At 33.5% G+C, this 12,485-nt stretch overlaps 1 protein-coding gene across 1 annotated transcript in view; it reads right to left on the reverse strand.

Moving 5' to 3' along the window:
* TENM2 (teneurin transmembrane protein 2) overlaps positions 1–12,485 on the reverse strand; it is a 1,506,090-nt gene that overhangs the window by 1,469,281 nt on the left and 24,324 nt on the right. The window contains exon 2 of the mRNA XM_073890196.1: positions 6,545–6,622. The gene's annotated coding sequence lies outside the window, so the exon portion shown is untranslated. The remainder of the gene's footprint in view (positions 1–6,544; positions 6,623–12,485) is intronic.

Raw genomic sequence — 12,485 nt, forward strand, 5'->3', positions numbered from 1 at the left:
AAAAAAAAAAAAAAAAAAAAAAAAAAAAAAAAAAAAAAAAAACAGGGAGAGAAATCAAGCTAGTAACCAGTTTATTTTCTCCATTAAGCCCCTAAATGTCCATTTGTGGAATGGTGCTGACAGGTCTCCTATTTTCTAGGCTTTGTTTGCATGCTGTGGTGGGGGAGAAAAGATGTGCTCAGGCATCAGCTAGGTCCAGATTTGAATTGTAGCTCTGCTAGGCGTCTTAAGTTATCTAATCCTCTTTCTAATAATATCTACCTAGCAATGTTTTGGTGGCAATTAAAAATATTATCTTGGCATAATAATATTTATCAAGAATTTAGCATGGGCCAGACACCTTACACATTATCATTTATTACCCCAACAATCCAAACTGTTAACATTCCCATTTAAAGATGAGGAAACTGACGCACAGAGAGGTTAGGAGACACTCTTTAGATAACAAAACTAGCCAACACTCTCAACCATTATGCTATGTAATTTTTAATTTCTCCACAGAAACCAGGTGACAGCAAGTAGGTGACAGATCTTTGTTTTTGCATTTGTTTTTGTTATTTTTTTAAATTATTATTGGGGTATAACCTCAAACCTAAGAGTAAAATATACATATATATACCAAAGGGCAATAAAACTAAATAAAGGAAAGATCCTGATTTGTCTCTGGCCATGTACATGCATACCAGATTGCTGTATCCTTTTGAATGATTTCAAGACTAAGAAACTATTAACTGAGTAAATGTCCAAAGTGAGGAATTCCTAACTCAGGGCGTTTATGAACTCTGGTGCTATGGTCTTGTCTTAAAGACACATTTATTATGGTTATTGCCAACAGACACCAGTGTCTTTAGTCTATGATAGCATCCATTAATGAGTTTGAAAAACTCAAAAAAAAAAAATCCAACTCTATAATATAGGTTTGTTACATAGTTGAGTATTTTAAGTTTCCTGTTGCCATAATAGCTATCCATGGAAGCAAGGACATAAACTGAGACATCAGAGCTACTACCATCTACCATAAATGTAATATTTGATTACACCTAGCATTATATCAACTTGCATAATTATTAGTCTTGTTAGTGGTCTTAGAATTATACCCTCGTTAAAATTAAAACAACATAATTTATCATGTTGACCTCTAACAATACATAATTTATTACTCATGAAAAAGTCCCAGCATGACACATGATAATGGTGAAGTCATTTTCTTTAATAACAGAGCAAGGCTGTGGGTGCTCAATGCCAAGTATGCAGATGAAGGTAGAGAAATTCATTCAATTATCTGAATGTCATGTTGACAGAATCTTCAGATGTACAACAAATTTTTACCAGTTTGTCTTGATACTTGCACATTATTTAGGCATGTATCTGAGACTAATAATTGTTCAAAATGAAATCCAAAACTTTTAAACCTTTAAATGACTATGGAAACACCGATGAAGTAGATTCTAATTTGGACTAAGAGACTATGCTCACAGACACACTCAAATTTGGGAATACAGAGCTGAAATCACCCAAAATGGTGACTAAATTGATATAAATCTTAAAGAGAAAAGGAAAAATAATGCAACCCGTAAGAAGTAAAAAAATAAAATAATAATAATGAAAGAAGCCTTCCGCTAATATATATATTATACAAAATAAGGATAATCATTCTAATAGTATTTCTGGCCTGAAAAATGAAACACAGATGAACACTAATGGACCCCTTTAATATATGTAAAGTTGGAATTTCTGGCCAGAAAAATCAAAGCCTCAGAAAATGTAAATCTATTTTTGTAATGTCAGCATACAAGTTTTTTTATACAAACTAGTACTCTTTCTACAAGCTAAGAAAATTTGACCAATACATTATAGTTTGTTTAAATACCAGAGGTAAATTCTAAAGTTTTTCTTTTGTCTAAAAGATTATGCACTTATAAAAACTAAATATGCATCTTAGGTGACTATAAGCTAAAGCAACTGGAATGGGATACCCTATTCCAGATATTGCAGTTTGCCACTGTTCAATCATGTTATTAATTTATAATATTTTAAGTATTTTCTATCCCTTTCTTAATGTACCTGGAATCTTATTTCTGGCTCTAACTGCTGACATGTACTGGGCATCAAGTCTAAAGAGCCCATGATAGGACAACTCCTAAACATTTTTTCCTCAAAGGAGCTTTCAAAATCAAAGCCCATCAGGGCACAGAGGGTTTCAAGACTATTTTTGCCAATATCCATTATTTTTCACATTATTCTAGGTTATATTTCATGTACTATCCAATTCCCTAAAGTGCTTACATCCACTTGGAGTTTATCCAGAATTCCAAGTTTCCATCAACCAAAATAATTTAGTAGAGTGTGCCAACATCACTTGCTAGTTCCCCTTGGCCTCTTTCAAGAAAGCAATGACGAATGAAGAGAAAACTCCTTCCTATCTCCTCACTCAGCCCAACTCTTTCCTCCTCCCCCCACTTCTCCAGATGTGTTCAATTCAAATAATTTCACTTTTAAATATTTAGAGAAAATATTAGAAATTCCTTTATGCTTGAGAACAAATCTAAACTAACACGCACTCAACCATACATTTGGAAAATTTCATACATATTATAGATATGTTCTGTTAAGCCCTCTGCATGAGTCTTCAAATGCATATTGTGCCAGGTTTATGGTTCATTTTATCTTTTGTTTTCTTCCCAATGTGAGGCTGCACCTAATATATATTATTTTTCAAAAAATGACACCATATTTAGGGTGTAGATTTTATATCATCAGAAAGCTTCTCTTTGAATCCTGGATCTGCTACTATTCGGGCAAATTATTTAATTTCCCCAAGCCTCAGTTCTCTTGTTTGCAAAATGAGAAAAAATACCAACCTATAAGGTTGTTAGAAAGATTAAATGACATATCTGTGTACAAAACTTAGCATCTGGAACAGAGCTAGAAGTATCAGCTATTATTTTTATCATGTCCAAAAATGTCAGGAAAATATCACATTAATGTCAACATATTAAAAACTGGATGAATGCCTACACTTGATCTACAGTTTGGACTCAATATCAGCTCAAAAAACATAGTTTGGGTCACATGAGTAATATGAGAATATGATTTCCTTGAAAGCAGGATAACAGCTCATTTATGTCTAGTTTTACCCTTACAGCCCACAAGTAGCTAAATACAGCTAGATAAAATCTCACTTGATATGACAGTTTCTCTTTACAGTGAAAGAAATTCTAAACTCTTAATATGGCATTAGAGGCCCTTGTTGCTAAGACTCTGAAGAGCACCATTCTTGCTAGAGCAGCATCTTGGTTCATCTTCCCAACTGTGTAGCATCCTGGCCATGTGGCAGGCTGACTCCACCCACAACTCAAGTGGAGAGGCCTCAGACAGTTAGTATAATTCTACCTCCCTTCACACAGCTTTGGGTGAAGGATGGGACTGTCAATCAGGCCTAAGCCAGTAAGAATGGAATTCCCAAGCTATAGTGCTAATTTCGGGGATGAGTATGTGATATGTCAGCTAAATTAAGACAAAATGCATAACTTTGTTTGATCATTAAATTCAAAAGATTGTTCTCTTTCTCAGGAGGCAAAAATGAGAAAGCATGGAACCTTGTTGCTCTTGACAGCCATTCTTTGATAAAAAAAGAGAGGCTACCATAGCAAACTGATACCCTAGAAGGCACAGTACAGAGATATAAACTGTAAGAAACTGGTTTTGTTATTGTTTTTTTTTTTTAGTTGATATTGTTGAATCAATGGATCAACCCTTACCTGTAGCGAAATTAACCAATACAGTTCTTTTAGTCCACTTGCACATTCTGTTACTCGCAGTCAAACATTTGTGAACTTATATGTGAACCAATCAGTTTTCTCAAGTAATCGCCTATTAAAACTTTCATAAACATTATGGTCCAGCTATACTTGGTGGTTTGTCAATCCCCAAAGACCTCCCACATATTGCTGCCTCTGTGTGCTTTTAGAGATAGTTCCCTGCATCAAATACTTTCCTCCTTTATTCTACTTATTCTTGCAATTCTAGCTCAAGTATATCGCCACTTGTAAATCTTTTTTTTAAGATTTTATTTATTCACTTGAGAGAGCGAGTGAGCATGACCTGGGGGGGGGCAGAGGGAGAAGCAGACTCCCCACTGAGCAGGGAGGCCGACGTGGGACTTGATCCCAGGACCATGGGACCATGACCCGAGCCAAAGGCAGATACATAACCAACTGAGCCACCCAGGCACTGCCCCCCAAACTTGTAAATCTTTTAATAAACTCTTGCATTATGCCAAAACTATAATGATTTGTATTTCTCTCCATCTGCCTTTCTCCCCACCTGCAAACTGTCAGTCTCTTATGGGTAGAGCTGACACCACGTTGGTCTTTGTGTCTCTCCACTATATCTAGGACAGGCTTACATTCAGTAATCTTACTGACTTTAATCAAACCAGATGTTTTGGGTACATATTTAGGGAAAATATATTAACAGTGTATCTTTCTTATTACTGATGCTGAGGAATTAACATGCTTTGGACATCTATGTGTTTGGCACTATGTTGCAGGGTTTTATATACTTGAACATCAATTTTCATCACAGACTTGTAATTCTTATCCCTATTTTACAAATCAAGAAACTAGGACTCAGACAAGTATCTCATCTAAAAATCACATAGTGATTTTTAGCAAGCAAAGAAACTAGAATTAGAATTAAGGGTCAAGGTTTGCAATGGGATAAGATCACTTAGTGGGCATATATGTATCACAGAAATTCCAAACCTGGCTGAATTGGTCTATTTAGTCCAAAGCCTAATGCAAAATAATGTTTAGCTTTATGCAGTCCTCTGTAAGTTAACTAAGCCTACTCTAAATAACTGAAACTTCAAGAGAGGAAATTAATTACAGCAACTGTGTTAACTGTCATAATAGAAAAATATAGACTGAACTCCCATGGTTCTTTCATTTATTAAATAAATACGTATTCAGTGTCTTTTATGTGCTATGTGGCATTCTAGGTGCTTCAATATATTGTAAATATATATATATAAACAATAAATAATAAATATAATATATTCCAACATACATTTGATCAATGCAGGCAAGGTTGTTAGAGATTTCTCCACACATGAAAAGCTAGTACATCGAAGTTAGATAACAAAGTACTTTAAATGCGAATATAATTTTTTGATTTTTGAGGCATCTCATTATTTGGCTAAAACAGAAATATCAATAAATAAGAGGCAGTTTTGTGTAAAGGTTTGTTACAGTGATTTTGGAGAAGAAATTCACAGAGATTAGAGATAGAATCATTTGCTATTTTCCTTTCCTACCTGCCAGAAGGAGTCAAATGCTAGAGTTATCTATGGAGGAGGCTTTTCAGTCATGTCAACCGTAGATTAAGAGACAATTTCAATCTAATAGTCAAAGCAAAAGATGAAGATCTATAACATCACTTTGATCTTTACCTGGGGAAAGGTCTAGGCCAATTGCTTCTGTCACACTCCCTTTGTTTTTCCCTACGATTTCTAAGATGGGCAAGAGAAAGAATCAATGTCTTCTCAAATTCTCTTTCCTCAGATAACTTATTAGCTGGATCCTTTTTGGAAATTAGGTTCAAAATTACAATAAAAGGATTAATAAATGCAAAATTTAGGATACAATTTAATTTTACATAGAGGAAGAGAAATTGAAGAAGAAATACATTTAAGATTTGAAATATAAGATTGAGAGATACATGCCAAAAAAAACAAAGTTTTTTAAGAAAAAATTCTATCAATGCTCCCAAAACATTAGTTCATCATCAATAGATTTTTTTCCCCTTTTTCCGAGCTTTAACAGGAATGCTAAGCTTTTATTTTGAATGATCCTGATTGCAAACCAGCTGTTGGATTTAATCATTTCCTCTGGAAAGATGCCACTTACTTAACAAGGGTCAAAGTGTGACAGAGGAAAGCAGAAGGCAGATCTAGCCAGAAAATAGATGCCAGTCACACACTGCAATTGAGTTTTATATGCACAGATTTAAAATTGAACAAAATTGCTGTCTCTCAAAACTACATTTGTGGAAACAATTTCCTTTCAGTGAAAGCCCAAGGTCTAATATTCTCCTTTTGAGGATAATGTCCAAGAACTATAGATTCATTGGTCACATCTAAAGAGTATTCCCCAGAGGGAGAAATTATCAAACAACCTTAACATCATATCTTCATGCTTAAATGCACCATTTTCTTATGGGAAATTTCATCCATGTTGTAATGAACTAATTATTAAGGGAATGAGTTTGGAATTTAATGTGAAAAAATTAGAAAGATTTTTCAAAAAAATCACAGTGTTGGTGAGATTGAGAGAGAAACAAGTGTTCTCAGAAACATTTAGAAGTTTAACTTGCGGACAAATTTCAATACATAGCGAAAGTCTTTTTAAAAAAGTCTATCTTTGACCTAGGAAACTCACTTCTAGAAATTTATCCTAAAAAATATCAGAAAAGTGTCCAAACACATAAATATTTCCACCCAGTGGAATACTATAGATCAGTGAAATCAATAATTGCTACATACCTGAACATGGATGAATCTTGGACATACTATTCTGAGAAAGAAGCAAATCATAGAACACACACAGGGTGATTCATTTCTCTGTAAAATTCAAGAGCAGGCAAAACCAAACAATATATTAGTTAATAACTAGATATCAAAATTATAAATGAAAGCAAAAGATCATTAAAAGCAACACTGAAGATAATTAAATCTTAGGAGAAGAAAAGGTACTCAAGGAGGACATATCTACACAGCTAAGACTTACAACACAAAGAAACACCTAAATTTCTTAAACTTCTGACTCTTCTTTCATAAATGACATCATAGCCCTGACATGACATATGCACTCAATAATGTGGTTTTAAAAACCAAACTCATCATCTCAAGGTTTTAGGTAAAGGAAACCATCCTCCCTTTTAAAATATTTATTACTGTTTTAAAATACTCATGAGAAAAAAAGCTATTGATGCTACAAATGTTAATTCTTCCTCATCAGATTTACTCTGCTACCTTGTTGCAGAAACACTAAGTGGTTAGTGCAATTATTCTTGTTATAGGCAAAGGGATCAGAAGATACATATAAAGCATAAAGGGACATGCAATAGTAGGGGTTATTTAGTAGGAACATTTTAAATGACACTGGTAGGGTAAATAGTTCATATATCTTTATTGTTCTATATTATAGATATAAAAGATCTAGACAGATTCAAACCTAAAATATGTCTATTCTTGTTGATATCATAAGTCCTTTGAGAGACAGCAACAGATGGAATCAAAGAGGAAAATTTGAAACATTAAGATCAGGGGCTGAGTGCTACATGTTAAACAAAAGAAGAGACATAAATAAAATATAAATGAAATGAGAATTGTCAGGACAGTAAAATTAGTTTAAAAGAGTCTTAGAAAAAGGATCAAAAGAATATGAAATAATAAATTACAAGAGAAATAAAATACAGGGAGATAAAATTTGATTTTAAGATATAAGTGGGGAATTAAAGTGCAAGTAAGTGAAGTTATAATGACTAAGTCTTAAGTATGATTCCATAAAAACTCTAAATTATAATTGTAGTATGTAAAGTGGCAGTAGAACTCATACCAAGAACAAAGAAGAAGGTGAAAAAGGTAACAAAAACTTGTACAACGGTGAAAATGTCCATGTAATTTTGGAATTGCTGAAACAGATGAAAAGCTGAAATAGAACAGGAATAGATAAAGGAAAGTAAATAATGACAAAAAGAAAAGGGACTTGAGAAGAGTCACAACTTCAGTGTAGCATGAAATTGAAACATGGCAAAAGGATAATATGAAATTCTGAAAAGACAAATGACAAAAGTACAAAACCCCCAAAATGGTTAAAAAACAAGGTAAAGATGAAAAGATTTTGGGTGATTCTGAAGAATTAAGTTAACAATTCACTGTTATAAGTTGAAACATACAAATGAGAACAAATGATTGAACTCTACAAAGAAAATGAATAATGAACAGCTTCAGGAAGATTTTTTTTTTTTTTAAGCTGAGTAAGGCGAGATATACATCTCACTCAAAAACCAAAAAGAAACTCATGGAAACAAATGCCTGCTTTAATGGTAAGTCAAAGAGCAATAGAGAAATTGCAGAAAAGCTTTTGAAAAGATAAAAGGCCAAAAGAAAGCTGAAAGGAACAGAAAAAAAAAAAAAAGCTTACTAAGAAGGAACTGATGAAAAGGGCACCTTTCTCAATTATTTATCTACTTTCTGAAATAAATTGTTATGAGATGCTGGTACAAAGAATACTACTAAATTGCAAACAATATAAAACATGATTAAAAAGTTAAAGGATTTTAAAAATATGAGCAATAAATTCAAAGAGCACCAGATGCTAAAGAGAATAAAATTCTACAAACGTGGATGAGTGAAATACAATTAGAGACAAGTAGAAATTTGGATCAACCAGGAACTAGCAGAACCTGGTACTTCTCATATACACTGAATATTTAAAATATAAAACACAACTGTGTTTTATAAAACACAGTTCATATATCTTTATTGTTCTATATTGTAGATATAAAAGATCTAGAGAGATTCAAACCTAAAATATGTCTATTCTTGTTGATATCATAAGTCCTTTGAGAGACAGCAACAGATGGAATCAAAGCAGGAAAATAATATATATTTATAAAATATAAAACACACCAACACCAATTGTTGGTACGATTGAGCATGCAGCTCCCCACCCTGTATACATAAGTGGACTTCAAATTCCTATACTGTTATATTTTGAGGTGATCTAGACATAGTAAAACACAGAAAATGTATATAGTAAACAAAAGTTGACAACATAAAAAAGCACACTGGGAATCTATAGAAATGAATGAATAGTTTCTTTTTATTTGATGAAATACTCATGAAAAAAGTATTAGTAAGAGTAGAAAATAAACCCTAGAGATAACTCTGTGGGGAAAAAAAAAAATAGGAAAAGAGCAGAATAGGAAAGCATACCCTTCACACCATGTTAAATTCAAGGCAGAGTTCTTTGGACGTAGACTGGAAAATACCAAGGTTAGTATGGAAAATTAACATTTCTGAGATGGTGGAAAATAATCATTGAAAAACTGCTGAAGGAAAGATGACACAAAATTAGAAGGAAAAGCAAAGCAAAAAACGAAAAGAAATATCATCTATTACTTTGATAAGAAGCAAAGGAAAGGATGGTTTGAAACCATGCCTGAGATGTTGCGGGGCTGTATCTCTACATAAGCAACATTTTGAATCACTTTTCACAAGTTTATATGGGCTTTCTGGAGTTCATCAATGGAATGAGGTCACCGCTTTGACCAAGCAGTTGGTAGAAACTGCCAAAAAAGTCATCTTTGAATTCTATAAGCCCTGAAGAGAGCTTCACTGAGTAAAGGCAGATGTCGCCTTTCAGAACTTGCCTGACTGAGCTAGGGCAAACTATGTCTTCATTATCATTTAATCAGAGTTATGTTCAGTTTCCACTGGGTCATTCTGGCACTATAAACTTACAACAGAGTCAGGAGTAGAATCCAAGAAGTTTGACATTCAGTCCATGACTTGCTCTTTTTTTTTTTTTTAAGATTTTATTTATTTGTGTGTGTGTGTGTGTGTGAGAGAGAGAGAGAGAGAGAGAGAGAGAACACAAGCAGGGAGAGTGGCAGGCAGAGGGAGAAGCAAGGTCCTTGCTGAGCAAGGAGCCTGATGCAGGACTCCATCCCAGAACCCTGAGATCATGACCTGAGCAGAAGGAAGACACTTAACTGACTGAGCCACCCAGGCATCCCCATAACTTGCTCTTCTTTAACACATATAAAGTCAGACAACAAATGGGAAATCATCCCTTGAAGCCCCAGGTCTACACAGTGGTGTGTATAAGGAAATGAGATTTTAGAGACACGTGACTCTAATAATTTATTTTTAAAGCATTCTCACATTTAATTTGATCTTTATAACAATCTTATGAGATATATAGAAAAGATCTTATTATCCCAATTACCTGTAATAAGGAAACTGGTTCACGAAGATAAGAAAACTATTCAAATTAATAATGTACATGGCAATAAAAATTAAAATCCAGACTTTCTCTAGAACTTCTAGACAAACTACCCCAAAATAATTTACTCATTTCTCTCTCTCAAAGAATATTACATTCTTTAACAAAAGAGTTAACATCTTAGTCTAAAGAATTTGCATTTGCAGTTTTTTAATTTAATTTTATTATGTTATGTCCATCACCATACATTACATCATTAGTTTTTGATGTAGTGTTCCATAATTCATTGTTTGCGTATAACACCCAGTGCTCCACTCAATACGTGCCCTCTTTAATACCCATCACCAGGCTAACCCATCCCCCCAACTCCCCCCCCAGAACCTTCAGTTTGTTCCTCAGAGTCCATAATAATGTACATGGCAACAAAAATTAAAATCCAGACTTTCTCTAGAACTTCTAGACAAACTACCCCAAAATAATTTACTCATTTCTCTCTCTCAAAGCATATTACATTCTTTAACAAAAGAGTTAACATCTTAGTCTAAAGAATTTGCAATTGCAGTATTTTAAAAGAATGCAAAATTGCCCTAAATAGATACTTGATTTAAATCTACATTACTAAGAATTGCACTTATATAACTGATATTTAACCATTATTCTTTTTCTTGGTCAAGAAACTAAAATCTTAGGTTGTCATAATTATTGATCCCTGGATGTTCCTGGTCTCTGAACTCAGCTCCAGGTCTTTCCTCCTTCCATTGTCATTTGGGTCCTCACTCACATGCTTTACATTTGGTGCACATCACCATGCTCTTGAAAGCAATTTTCTTATAGCACAAAGCATTTCTTAAAATGTTACAGTATAATCTAACAACTTTACACACTGTTTAAGAAATAGAGAAAAGGGCAACTTGCTCTCATTTGCTTCTCAAATGCCAAACCCATATACAGTAATACAATTTTATGAAGTATAGGGTTTTTTTTCCCTCTTCTTAGCATTAGACATTACATTACTTTCCAGTGTCATAAACTGAAAACAAAATCACATTACCTGACAAATTTTCAGCAATTTGCCAATACTAAATGTTACTGAGTCCATTAGTACTTGTATACTGAGTTTGTTTTATATGAGTTTTTTCCTCCGCTATAGCCACTGGTAGAAGAGAAATGCAAAGTGAAAGAAAAATTAGTTTCTTCAGCATAGAATGTAGCTTTCAATGTAAAAAGAAAACTTAGCTCTACATTATTAATTTTGTAAAAACCTCATAGTACATGTTTAGGAACAGGCCCCCAAATTACTTCTCTGGACTTTTGGAGGATTTCTAGAAAGCTAAATGAACAAAGAAGACTTTTTTTTCTCTTTTGAGACTTTCTTTAGACAAGAATCCTATCTTTTTTTTTTTTTCTTATTTGAACACAGGTTTCATCTTCTCTGTTGGACTAAAGAATTATCAAGGATATTGTAGGTCAAGAACGTGTATACTCCAGGAGAATCGTGGCATCATTAATAGAAACAGTTTAAAATTATGTGGATTAGGGCAGGGTAGGGAAGGTAATGTTTTAAGATTCAGAGAATGAATCCTGCAGAATATAGAGGAAAAAGAAAATGTGGACCACATATTTCCACTGGGTTTTGTACATGACTGATAATTGGCTAGGTAAGATAGCAGATACTCAGTGTTTGTTGTATGAGTGGACGGATGAAGAGACAGATATGTCAAGACATCCAAAATGGTGAATTCTAATGGAAAGTGAGAGAAAGAAATAAACTAAGGTTTTTATTTTTTCTTGTTCTGATGCAAGACAGACTTTTTAGGGATGGTCCACTGCAGTCTTAAAGTCATCCTCAGACACCATACCAAGAGGTAAGCAAATAGGAGAGTTCTGGCGGTGATGTTCTAGCAAGCATTTTCACTAGGTGTAAATCAAATTATTTAACTTGTATTATTTACCAAGGCCAAGAACCAGTCCTGGAGAGATAAAGCTAGGTATGTTAATGGAGAAACTATGAAAAAATGTCCTCCAAATAAAGAATAGGTTTATTTATATTCTCAATGTGTTCCACAGAGAAAAATCATGTTAAAAAATCTTAGAAGAAAACAGTTCCACTAGAATATATGTGTTAATAAAATTCACAGGTATCTTCTAAGATCACATGTTCTTTGGATTGGTAGAGGGTTAAGTCTGTTTTGTTTTGTATGTGCTTTTAATACTATAACAATTACAAAAGCATTTTTTAAATACCATTGATTATACAAATTAAAAAAAAAAACAATAAAAAAACAGCACATGAAATTTTGGGGTGAGATTTTTAATTTTTCAGGAGAAAATGGTATTTATACCTTTATGTAATTGGTAAGTGAGCAAACTAGGTATCAACATGGGCCTATCTAATGCTTAGGAATAGGTACTAAGATGCTGTGATATTTTAATAATCTGATAGAGTACATGACTACTTATTATAGCTATATA

This window comes from Callorhinus ursinus, unplaced genomic scaffold (genome assembly GCF_003265705.2).
Source record: "Callorhinus ursinus isolate GAN/ISIS: 27379988/994484 unplaced genomic scaffold, GSC_fseal_2.0 scaffold3, whole genome shotgun sequence".
NCBI lineage: Eukaryota > Metazoa > Chordata > Mammalia > Carnivora > Otariidae > Callorhinus > Callorhinus ursinus.